The sequence below is a fragment of the Ursus americanus genome, chromosome 34 (genome assembly GCF_024610735.1).
Source record: "Ursus americanus isolate L20-20 chromosome 34, mUrsAme1.1.p, whole genome shotgun sequence".
NCBI lineage: Eukaryota > Metazoa > Chordata > Mammalia > Carnivora > Ursidae > Ursus > Ursus americanus.
The window spans coordinates 29,877,102-29,889,590 of NC_142160.1; the positions used below are offsets into that span (position 1 = coordinate 29,877,102).

Here is a 12,489-nt window from a genome sequence, read left to right on the forward strand (position 1 = left end):
ACAAATATTAGATCCAAGGATACAGTATTGAAAGCGGCCAGGGCAAAGAAATTTCTCACGTACCAAGGCAAAGGTATCAGAATTACGTCAGACCTGTCTACACAGACTTGGAATGAGAGAAAGTTTTTTTTGGGGGGGGGGCATTTTTACAGCTCTTTCAGAGAAAAACATGCAGCCAAGAATCCTTTATCCAGCAAGGCTGTCATTCAGAATTGATGGAGAAATAAAAACCTTCCAGAATTGCCAGTCATTAACCAATTTCGTAACCACGAAACCAGCCCTACAGGAGATATCAAGGGGGGTTCTATAAAGGTAAAAAGGGCCCAAGAGTGATACAGAACAGAAAGTCACAACCGATACAAGCAAAGACTTTACTGGCAACATGGCATCTTTAAAATCATATCTCTCAATGATAACGCTCAATCCAAATGGCTTGAGTGCTTCCATAAAACGCCACAGGGTTGCAGATTGGATAAAAAGAAATCACCTATCCATTTGCTGTCTACAAGAGACTCATTTTGAACCCAAAAATACATTCAGACTGAGAGTAAAGGGATGGAGTACCATCTTTCACACACATGGACCTCAAAAAAAGCTGGGGTAGCAATTCTCATATCAGATAGATTGGATTTTAAACTAAAGACTATAGTTAGAGACACAGAAGGGCACTATGTTATTCTTAATGGATGTATCCAACAAGTGGATATGACAATTATAAATATATATGCCCCCAGCAGGGGAGCAGAGGGATACACAAGCCAACTCTTAACCAGAATAAAGAGACATAGAGATACAAATACATTAATAGTAGGGGACCTCAACACCCCACTATCAGAAATAGACAGAACACCCTGGCAAAAACTAAGCAAAGAATCAAAGGCTTTGAATGCCATACTCGATGAGTTGGACCTCATAGATATATATAGAACACTACACACCAGAACCAAAGAATACTCATCCTATTCTAATACCCATGGAACATTCTCAAGAATAGGCCATGTTCTGGGACACAAAACAGGTCTCAACCGATACCAAAAGACTGAAATGATTCCCTGCATATTCTCAGACCAAAATGCTCTGAAATTGGAACTCAACCACAAGGAAAAATTTGGAAGAAACTCAAACACTTGGAGACTAAGAACCATCCTGCTCAGGAATGATTCAATAAACCAGGAAATCAAAAATCAAATTAAAGAATTTATGGAGACCAACGAGAATGAAAACACAATGGTCCAAAACCTATGGGATACTGCAAAGGCAGTCCTAAGGGGGAAATACATAGTCATCCAAGCCTTACTAAAAAGAATAGAAAAATCTAAAATGCAGGTTTTATATTCTCACCTCAAGAAGTTGGAACAGCAACAGAGGGATAGGCCTAATCCACTCATGAAGAAGCAGTTGACAAGATGAGAGCAGAAATCAATGAATTAGAAACCAGAAGTACAGTAGAGCAGATCAACAGGACTAGAAGCTGGTTCTTGGAGAGAATCAATAAAATTGACAGACCACTGGCAAGACTTATCCAAAAGAATAGAGAAAGGACCCAAATCAATAAAATTATGAATGAAAAAGGAGAGGTCACAACCAACACCAATGAAATTGGAAGGATTATTAGAAACTTTAATCAACAGCTATAGACCAATAAATTAAGCAATCTGGAAGAGATGGAGGCCTTCCTGGAAACCTATAGACTACCAAGACTGAAACAGGAAGAAAAAATGATTTTTTAAACAGGCCAATTAATTATGAAGAGATTGAGTCAGTGATAAACTTCCTTCCAAATAACAAAACTCCAGGCCCGGATGGTTTTCCTGGGGACTTCTACCAAACATTCAAAGAAGAAATAATACCTATTCTCCTAAAGCTATTTCAAAAAATAGAAACAGAAGGAAAGCTACCAAACTCATTCTATGAGGCCAATATTACCTTGATCCCCAAACCAGGCAAAGACCCCTTCAAAAAGGAGAATTACAGACAGATTTCCCTAATGAATATGGATGCCAAAATCCTCAACAAGATCCTGGCTAATAGAATCCAACAGTACATTAAAAGGATTATCCATCATGACCAAGTGGGATTCATCCCTGGGATGCAAGCATGGTTCTTCATTCACAAATTGATCAGTGTTATACATCATATCAACAAGAAAAGTCTCAGGAACCATATGATCCTCTCAAGTGATGCAGAAAAAGCATTTGACAAAGTACAGCATCCTTTCCTAATTAAAACCCTTCAGAGTGTAGGAATAGAGGGTACCTTTCTCAAGCTCATAAAAGCCATCTGTGAAAAGCCTACAGCAAATATTATTCTCAATGGGGAAAAGCTGGAAGCCTTTCCCTTAAGATCAGGAACACAACAAGGATGCCCACTCTCGTCACTATTATTCAACATAGTACTAGAAGTCCTTGCAACAGCAATCAGACAACAAAAAAGGGATAAAACGTATCCAAATAGGCAAGGAAGAAGTGAAACTGTCTCTCTTCGCAGATGACATGATACTGTATATGGAAAACCCAAAAGAATCCACTCCCAAACTATTAGAAGTCATAGAGCAATTCAGTAATGTGGGGGGATACAAAATCAATGCTCAGAAATCAGTTGCATTTCTATACACGAATAATGAGACTGAAGAAAGAGAAATTAGGGAATCCATCCCATTTACACTAGCACCAATAACCATATGTTACCTTGGAATTAACTCAACCAGAGACGTAAAGGACCTATATTCTAGAAAGTATAAATCACTCTTGAAAGACATTGAGGAAGACATAAAAAAATGGAAAACTATTCCATGCTCATGGATCGGAAGAATTAACTTAGTTAAAATGTCCATGCTACCCAGAGCAATCTACAATTTCAATGCTATCCCCGTCAAAACACCAATGACATTTTTCAAAGAACTGGGGAAAATAGCCCTTAAATTTGTATGGAACCAGAAAAGGCCCCAAATCACCAAGGAACTGTTGAAAAGGAAAAACAAACCTGGGGGCATCACAATGCCGGATTTCAAGCTGTACTACAAAGCTGTGATCACAAAGACAGCATGGTACTGGCACAAAAACAGACACACAGACCAATGGAACCGAACAGAGAACCCAGAAATGGACCCTCGGCTCTTTGGGCAACTAATCTTTGATAAAGCAGGAAAAAACATCCAGTGGGAAAAAGACAGTCTCTTCAATAAATGGTGCTGGGAAAATTGGACAGCTACATGCAAAAGAATGAAACTTGAGTACTCTCTCACACCATACACAAACATAAACTCCAAATGGATGAAAGACCTTGATGTGAGACAGGAATCCATCAAAATCCTAGAGAAGAATATAGGCAGCAACCTCTACAACATTGGCCAAAGCAACCTTTTCATGACACTTCTCCAAAGGCAAGAGAAACAAAAGATAAAATGAACTTATGGGACTTCATCAAGATAAAAAGCTTCTGCACAGCTAAGGAAACAGTCAAAAAAACTAAGAGGAAGCCCATGGAATGGGAGAATATATTTGCAAATGATGCTACACATAAAATACTGGTATCCAAAATCTATAAAGAACTTCTCAAACTCAATACACGAGAAACAAATAAACAATTCAAAAAATGGGCAAAAGATATGAATAGACACTTTTCCAATGAAGACATACAAATGGCTAACAGACACATGAAAAAATGTTCAAAATCATCAGCCATCAGGGAAATTCAAATCAAAACCACACTGATATACCACCTTATGCCAGTTAGAATGGCAAAAATAGACAAGGCAAGAAGCAACAATTGTTGGAGAGGATTTGGAGAAAGGGGATCCCTCCTACATTGTTGGTGGGAATGCAAGTTGGTACAGCCACTCTGGAAAACAGTGTGGAGGTCCCTTAAAAAGTTAAAAATTGAGCTACCCTATGATCCAGCCATTGCACTCCTGGGTGTTTACCCCAAAGATACAGACGTAGTGAAGAGAAGGGCCATATGCACCCCAATGTTCATAGCAGCAATGTCCACAATAGCTAAATCGTGGAAGGAGCCGAGATGCCCTTCAACAGATGACTGGATTAAGAAATTGTGGTCCATATATACAATGGACTATTACTCAGCTATCAGAAAGAACGAATTCTCAACATTTGCTGCAACATGGAGGGCACTGGAGGAGATAATGCTAAGTGAAATAAGTCAAGCAGAGAAAGACAATTATATGATTTCTCTCATCTATGGAACATAAGAAATAGGATGATCGGTAGGGGAAGAAAGGGATAAAGAAAGGGGGGTAATCATAAGGGGGAATGAAACATGAGAGACTATGGATTATGAGAAACAAACTGAGAGCCTTAGAGGGGATGAGGGTGGGAGAATGGGATAGACTGGTGATGGGTAGTAAGGAGGGCACGTATTGCATGGTGCACTGGGTGTTATAAGCAACTAACGAATCATCGAACTTTATATCGGAAACTGGGGATGTACTGTATGGTGACTAAGATAATATAATAAAAAATCATTAAAAAAATTCCATCCTTAAAAAAAAAATGAAAGAAAAAAAAAGAAAAAGGGGTCCCCTACTCCTCCACCATCTTAACTCTATTCACCTTCAAGTTCTTGAAACAAAAGCCACATTACTATTAAGGAAAGGAACAGATCGTCATAGGAGATAATTCAATATAATAGGAAGAACCCCTTTTCATTCTACATTGCACCTTGAGAGGCAAACTAACTTCTCAATTAAAAATTAGAATATTTTTAGATGAATAGAACCTCTGATATTCTTCATATCAGTCATTCGACTTTATTTATAATGAAACTATGACAGCAATCTATTTTCCCCCAAACTTGACACATTACCTTGTTAAGTAAGAAGAATAAAGCTCTATCTAGTCATGTGAAATGACCTATAACTTTGATGACTGTGTTTCTCAGTTTGAACTGAGAACTTGATATATACACTTAAGAAAAAATGTAGACTAAAAGTCAAACGTTCTAAACTACGTTTCTATTTGTAAAATACGGTCATCTCTTCAGGTGTTAGTACCAGGGAATAAGAGTTTAGGTAATAAATAATTTACTCGTAAATCAGATTATTTTGCTGGAAGGAACATATAAATTGGAATATACTGTTAATTATAGTGTACTGCTAGTTTAATTTTAACACATGATGTAAAATTAGGCACAAATAGGCCACAAAAATTCAAAAGACACATTTAAAATAAAAAAACTCCAACGAACAAATAGCAAGATATCTGTTAAGCCCAGCCAACCTATTGAAGGAAAAAGGAAAGAATTCCTTTCCCCCAGGTCTATTTTTACCCTAGAGCATGTAATTAGGCATTGGCTGTAAGAACTCACAGCAGCTGGCTAGAGCCTCCTCAAGGGAGAAAAACAGATGTTTCTGGTAAAGAAACAAAGCAAGATATTGCTCTAAAATAAATATTGTTTCCACAATGTATCAAAACATTTTCTTTTATTGGCAGTACTGTTGAAATAATACCATCCCAAATCCAACTTAAAACCACTTTATTGTTTTTGTTGTTGTTGTGTTTTTACTAGCCTGTTTTTAATTCCCTTTACGATATGAGAAATATCTTACAGATATTAAGATGAGCTTATCTTAAATGTACAGATTGAATTTTTTTCTTTTTTGAAATTTCAATCACTTTATTTTTTTTATTATAATAATATTTTTTTATTATGTTAGTCACCATACAGTTATACGCAACTAATGAATCATGGAACTTCACATCGAAAAGCAGGGATGTACTGTATGAAATTTTTTTCCTATGCATGAATCAATGAAACTACTACACTTACCAAATTACAAAGCATTTATCTTACAAAAATTTCCTTTGGGCCCCTTTGCAGTAAATATTCAATATCAAAGCTAATAACTTCTCATTTCTATCAGTAAATATCAGTTTTGTCTATTTTTAAACTTCATTTAAATAAAATCTCACTATATGAACTCTATTGTTTTGAATGTCTCTCCCACTCCCCCTGCTTGTGTTCCCTCTCTCGCTGGCTGTCTCTCTGTCACATAAATAAATAAAAAATCTTTAAAAAATGTTTTTAAATTTTATTACTGAGTTGTATTCCACTGTGAATATACTCTAAACGTGTCTAGGTGTCTCCTTCTCAGATGATGTAAACTAATAAGTGGCACTGGGAGTGATCTGAGAAAGCAGGTGATAAATGGGGATTGTGGTTGGTTTACTCACTACCTGGTGTGGGAATAGGACTCCATTACAAGTGGTAGATGGGACACAGACAAGTCCTGCCAAAATATAAGTGCCTGATTGCTTAAGACTTCAGTGGCCATGCGGTGCCTGGCTGGCTCAGTCAGTGGAGCATGCAGCTCTTGAACTCTTGATCTCAGGATCATGAGTTCAAGCCCCATGTTGGGAGTGGAGCCTACTTAAAACAAAAACAAACAGATAAAAACCCTAAAGATTTCAGTGGTGGTGACCTGGGGAAACATCTTGTGGGAAAGCAATGCTATTGCCAGTGACCGATCCAGTCATTTGGAATTTAAGGGGAGAAAAATCCCTACGAATAGTAGAGTTATTTGCTTATTGCTAAGTTGTATTGGTGCCTTGGAATAAGAAATGGAAGACCATAACAAGCAGTTATAGTTTAAGTATAGGGACCTAAGGAACTCTTTTATGGTTTACAAAGACGTCCTTATCTCCTGTAGTAGAAGTACCATAAACAGGAATAACTGAAGATCTCACAGGGTTACACAGCTCCAACAAAATACAAACACTCAGGGAAGGTGTGTGTGTTATGTATGGTAAGGTCAAGGCACTTGAAGGAAAAATGTAGGACCCTAAAATCTGGGATGGGTACCTCTGGGTAAATGCCCCTGAATACTTTGGCTCTGCAAACTCCTTGATTGTTATAAGAGGTAGAACTTCCTCCTGCTCAAGGAAGCTTCAGAGCCTTTTCTCCTGTCAGGCAGTAGATGACTCTTTAGGCCTGGCCTAAGTTCCTCTCCAGTGAGATAACTAAAGTCCCAGCAGGATCCTTAGGATACACTGGGCCTGATAAAAGAGGAAAGATACTGGGGGCGCCTGGGTGGCATAGCGGTTAAGCGTCTGCCTTTGGCTCAGGGCGTGATCCCGGCGTTATGGGATCGAGCCCCACGTCAGGCTCCTCCGCTATGAGCCTGCTTCTCCCACTCCCCCTGTTTGTGTTCCCTCTCTTGCTGGCTGTCTCTATCTCTGTTGAATAAATAAATAAAATCTAAAAAAAAAAAAGAGGAAAGATACTGACACAAAGCAATTTCAAGAATGAGCTTTCAGGTACCAGCAGAGTCCAGGGGACTATTATTGAAAGGGAGTATTGAAGTCTCCTTCATACATTATTCTCTTGACCTCAGTGAGCATCTTTATATTTGTTTTAATTCTCTGTCAGGTAAATCATGTAAGTTCATTTTATTAGGGTCATTTTCTGTAGATTTATCTTTTTCCCTTTTTTTGGCTTGGTTCTCCATTTTCTTCAGTTCTCTGTGTTGGTGTTTCTGCATTGGACAATGCAGGCACCTCTCCCAGTCTTCACAGATTGGTCTTATACAGGAAGAGATCACCACCAAAAAGCCTGGCTAGGGGTTCTTGGTGGGGGGTGGGGGTCCTGCAAATTTTTCCCTCCCCAGGAAGAATCAGGTAGTTTCTTGGCATGGTTTTTGTTTTCTTGCTCTGTGCTGAGCTTGGGGTAGGGTGTAGGGGAAGCTCTGGCTTCTGTCAGACCAAGCTGTATCTCCTTTCTCTCCCAGCTGCTTAGACTATGCAAGAACCATCAGAGCTTCAGTATTGGTGAGAGAGAAGCTAGTTCTTTGGGAAGCTCGAGAGAAGTTACGGTGTTGATGCATGGATCAACTCTTACACTCCCCAAGGAGAAGGTGAGAGCTGGGATTTTTTAATGTACCCACTCTGTGCTGAGCAGTGAGGAAGCTCAGTGGTATCTACTAGCCCAAGCTATTGCCTCTGTTCTCCCTCAGACAACTAGAAGGTATCAAACATGTCAGAACTCGAAGACTGACAAGGCAGAATCTAGTCATCAGGAAGCCAATTCTGAAAAGCTAGGACACTGGATGTGTGAAGAAGCTCCTATCCTCCCCTTGGGGAAACTGGGAGCTAGGGCATCTCTTCCTGTTCATATGACATTGTGACAGGGACAGGATCTCTGGCGAAAGGGTGTCCTGAATCTCCTTAATGCTTCAGTGAGCCTGGTTTTGCATTCTCCTAGGGTGCAGGAGACTTTCAATTAGTTTTTTATTTTTCTCAAAAGGAATTTTTCCATGAATTCTGGATGATTTGGTGTATTTGTGTGGTCAGGGGGGATTTCCTACTCTGCCATGTTGCTGATGTGGCTCCTAGCATTAAGTATTCATGCATGCTGCCATGTGGGTGAATCTGGAAAACATTAGGCTAAAGGAGAGAAGCCAGTCACAAAAGACCACATCATTGTTCCCCTCCCCCCACACCTAGGTAACCATTAATCTACTTTGTTCCTCTAAAGATTTGCTTATTGTGGACACTTTATACAAATGGACTCATGCAATATGTTGTCTTTTGTGCCTCTTTTCTTGTCCATTGCCTAATTTTTCAAGAGTCGTGCATGTTATAGCATCTGTCAGTACTTGATTCTTTTTATTGCCAAATAATATTCCATTGTATAGATACACTGCCTTAGGTTTATCCATTCATTAATTGATTAATGCTGGTTTTTTTGCGTTTTTTAAAAAATTTTGTGAATAAAGCTGCTGTAACCATTCATGTTCAGTCTTTTGTGTGGGCATGTGTTTTCTTTCTGTTGCATATATATTTGGAGTGAAATTTCTAGGTTACATGGTAACTGTATGTTTAACATTTTGAGGAACTGCTAGAATTTTCTCCAAAATGGTTGCACCATTTTACATTCCACCAGCAATGTATGAGGGTTTCAACTGCTCTGTGTTCTTGTCTTTTTTGATTATAGCCATCCTAGTGGATATGAAGTGGTATCTTACTATGATTTTCATTTGTATAGCCCTAGTGACTAATGATGTTGAGCATCTTTTGATGTGTTTATTGCCCATTTATATATCTTCTTTGGAGACTTTTTTACTTAGATCCTTTGCCCATTTTTTTTAACTGAGTTATTTGTCTTTTAATTCTAGAATTGTGTTCTTTATGTATTCTGGACCGATGTGTCTTATCAGATTCATGATTTATAAGTATTTTTTCTCCCATTTCGCATTGTCTTTGTACTTTCTCCTGACTGTCGTATTTGCTGGGATGTTTTTATTTGTTTGTCTTGTGATTTTTGATTGTGAGTTTTTTTATAAAACCTTTCTATGAGAGTTCAGTGTAGCCTAGTTTCAAGGAACTTTTTTTTTTCAGTGAGTATTTGTTTAATTTTGCCAAATGCCTGAGCCTACACCCTTAAGTAGCAAGTTAAAAGAAAATTCTCACACTGATGTGTGGAAACATACAAAGAATATGATGATAAGCCCAACTTTTCTGAAGGACCCATTTATTTTCATCTACATCCAGAAACAAGTTTGGTTAACATCTTTTTCTTGCTGTCTGCTTCAGCTAGCCAGGCTTTCTTCTAATATTCTCTCTCTCTCTCTCTCTCTCTTTTTTCCCCCAGAAAATATGTGCACACAGCACGGCCTCCAGTCAATTTCTATCCCTGTTAGGGCCCAAGGGCCAATCCACAGTACTCTCCCAAATTTATAGGATCTCTAGGCAATAGTATTTTGTCGGTGTTCTCAGAGTGGGCAATGGTCCACTGCTGGCTTACCCTCCTGGAATGGAGCTGAAGCTTCATACAGGGCCTCAGATGTGATTTGTTTACTTTCTCTTAAAATCTGTAATTGATTTTAAAGATTATTTTAGATGATTCTAGCAGTTTATGTGCTTGGTTAGCAGAGTGGTTTAGGACTTTGAGTGTACTATACTGACAGACACAAAAATCTTATGTAATATTTTATTAGTTGGAGTGTAATCCCATCCCCCACTGGATGCATATTTTACCTTATAAATGGTTATCATTTATTTAAATAGGATGTGCTTTGTTGTAAGACTGACATTTTATATTTACTGTGTAAAGATACAGTTGAATATAGTTTTCATAGCAAATATTCTGAACTTGCTTTATTTTCTTCCATTTGCCTAAAATTTTTAATTTCTTCCACATTCCTTTTCTTTAATAACAAGGCTCTCATCCATATAATTCAATTACTAAAATATATGAGCAATATATACCCTTATGTACTCTGATTTTTTAACAGATATCTCATAGTAGAAGTGCATGTATTTCTTATTTGTAGGTCAAATTGAATAATATTCTGGTAGAATACAGTTATTTCAATGAGAATCACATCACTCTGGATGCTTGTGGAGAATGCATTCAATGGAGGAAAGAACATATACAGTAGTTTAGAATCTATTAGAAAGCTATTGCCTAGAGGAGACAAGAAATGTTGGTGTCTTGAATTGGGAGAGAATACTTAAGATTACCATCAATGAGTATGGGATTCCCAATCTGGCATGCACTGCCCCCTCCTCAACACTCAGAACCAAATCAGATTTAGCTGATAATTAGAATAAGGATTATAAGCTTACCAGAGACAAATTTAAGTGTAATTTTATGTAAAGCACTTGGAAAGAATAAGTTACATGGTATGGTACCTAAAATCAAGAAATATCCTTCTACTTTTATTTATTGAGGTTTGAAATGCAACTGTGCAGCTGTATGATATTTCTTGGAGCATTTGGTTTCAAGGCTGCTTTTTGTACTTCTACTGAAACTGTCTGCATTGGTTCCTTCCCTCTGGTAACTCACATTCTCTCTGGCATTTTATATTCACTCTGCTGTCAAATTTAATTATTTGTCTCATTGGATCAAGAGATTAGAATCCTATCTTTCCCATTGTTGTTCACATTATTTCACTCATCCTTTATACTGGTACTTCATTTAAAGATAGTATGAGTCTATGAATGTCGTTACCAATCCGCATCTATTAAAATCATCTCTGTTAGTATTCACCATATTTTTTAAATATACTGAATATCTGTGGAAAACTGCTTAGTGATTTCAAATGTCTGTTTTCTGTAGGTCACTCATTCTCATTATGTGCTTTAGCAGTAGCAAACGTGAATTAAAATATTTTATGGTTTTCTGCACAATGGTTCTGCACTGGTCACTCTAACATAAGAGTGAAAGTGTATATTATATATAATCTATTTAACTTCTGTTATCACAATATTTGAAAGTTATGTTAATTATGTAATGCTCAGATCTAGAAGTTCTGTGTAGAGGTAACATGTTGAAACCATAATTTGCTCATGGCCCCTTGCATTTTCTAATTTCTCAGGGTGCAAATAATAGGATTCAGTAAGGCTGTGATTACAGTGTAAAACACAGCAAGGACTTTATTGCCTGTGAAACTATTGAATGGCCAGGCATAGGTAAAGATATAAGGTCCAAACAACAAAGTGACTACAATGATGTGTGCAGACAGTGTGGACAGAGCCTTCGAGAGCCCTCCGGATGGTCTTTGTTGTACAGTGATCAGGACGACAGTGTAGGAGACAAGCAGGAGGATGAAACAGGTGAATGAGAGCAGCCCACTGTCAGCAATGACAAAGAATTCCAGGGTGTATGTGTCCATAAAAGCAAGCTTAATCACAAGGGGAAGGTCACAAAATATATTGTCCATGACATTGGGGCCACAGAAAGGCAAGTTTACTGTCAATACCATCTGGCTCATGGTGTGTACAAACCCAATTGTCCATGAAAGTATCACAAACCCACTCAGCAGCCTGTGGCTCATGATTGTCCTGTAGTGCAGTGGTTTGCAAATGCCTACATACCTGTCAAAGGCCATGGCTATCAAAAGTCATCTCAGCACCCCCAAAGAAGTGTATAAAGAACATCTGGGTCATGCAGCCCCAAATGGAGATGTGTTCGTTGAGTAAGTCTGTGATCATTTTGGGCATGGTGACAGTGGAGAGACACATATCCAGAAAGGAGAGATTTCCAAGGAGGAAGTACATGGGAGAATGAAGAGTGGAACTAAATGTCACTGTGACCGTAATGAGAGTATTTCCCAACACAGTAGCACTGTAGATTAAGGAGAATGTTACAAAGAAGAAAATCTGAAGTTCCCATTGTCCAGAAAATCCTAGTAAAATAAACTCAGTCACTACAGATCCATTTTTAAGATCCATTTACTTGATTCAGAAAGGCTCCAGAAGTTCTTTTATACCAAGAGAAAACAAAAGTAAAGCCATAATTAGCACTGATGTTTTCCTATTTCTATTTGATGAATAATAGTTGAACTTATGAAAATATATAATATTAAACATATCAGCATCACTGTCTATAATTTGAAATTATTTTGTAGGTCACATCACTTTGAAACAATATTATAGTTATGCAGCAATTAAAAAGCATTTGAAGGAGTGGAAATTTTATTTTCTATTGTTTTATTCTTTTAAATAACCCTCTTTTATCAATTGATCTTGATTG

General features: G+C 37.8%; 1 pseudogene; it reads right to left on the reverse strand.

Moving 5' to 3' along the window:
- Positions 1–11,257: 11,257 nt before the first annotated feature.
- LOC123803918 (olfactory receptor 4L1-like) lies at positions 11,258–12,188 on the reverse strand (annotated as a pseudogene).
- Between the last annotated feature and the right edge of the window lie 301 nt (positions 12,189–12,489).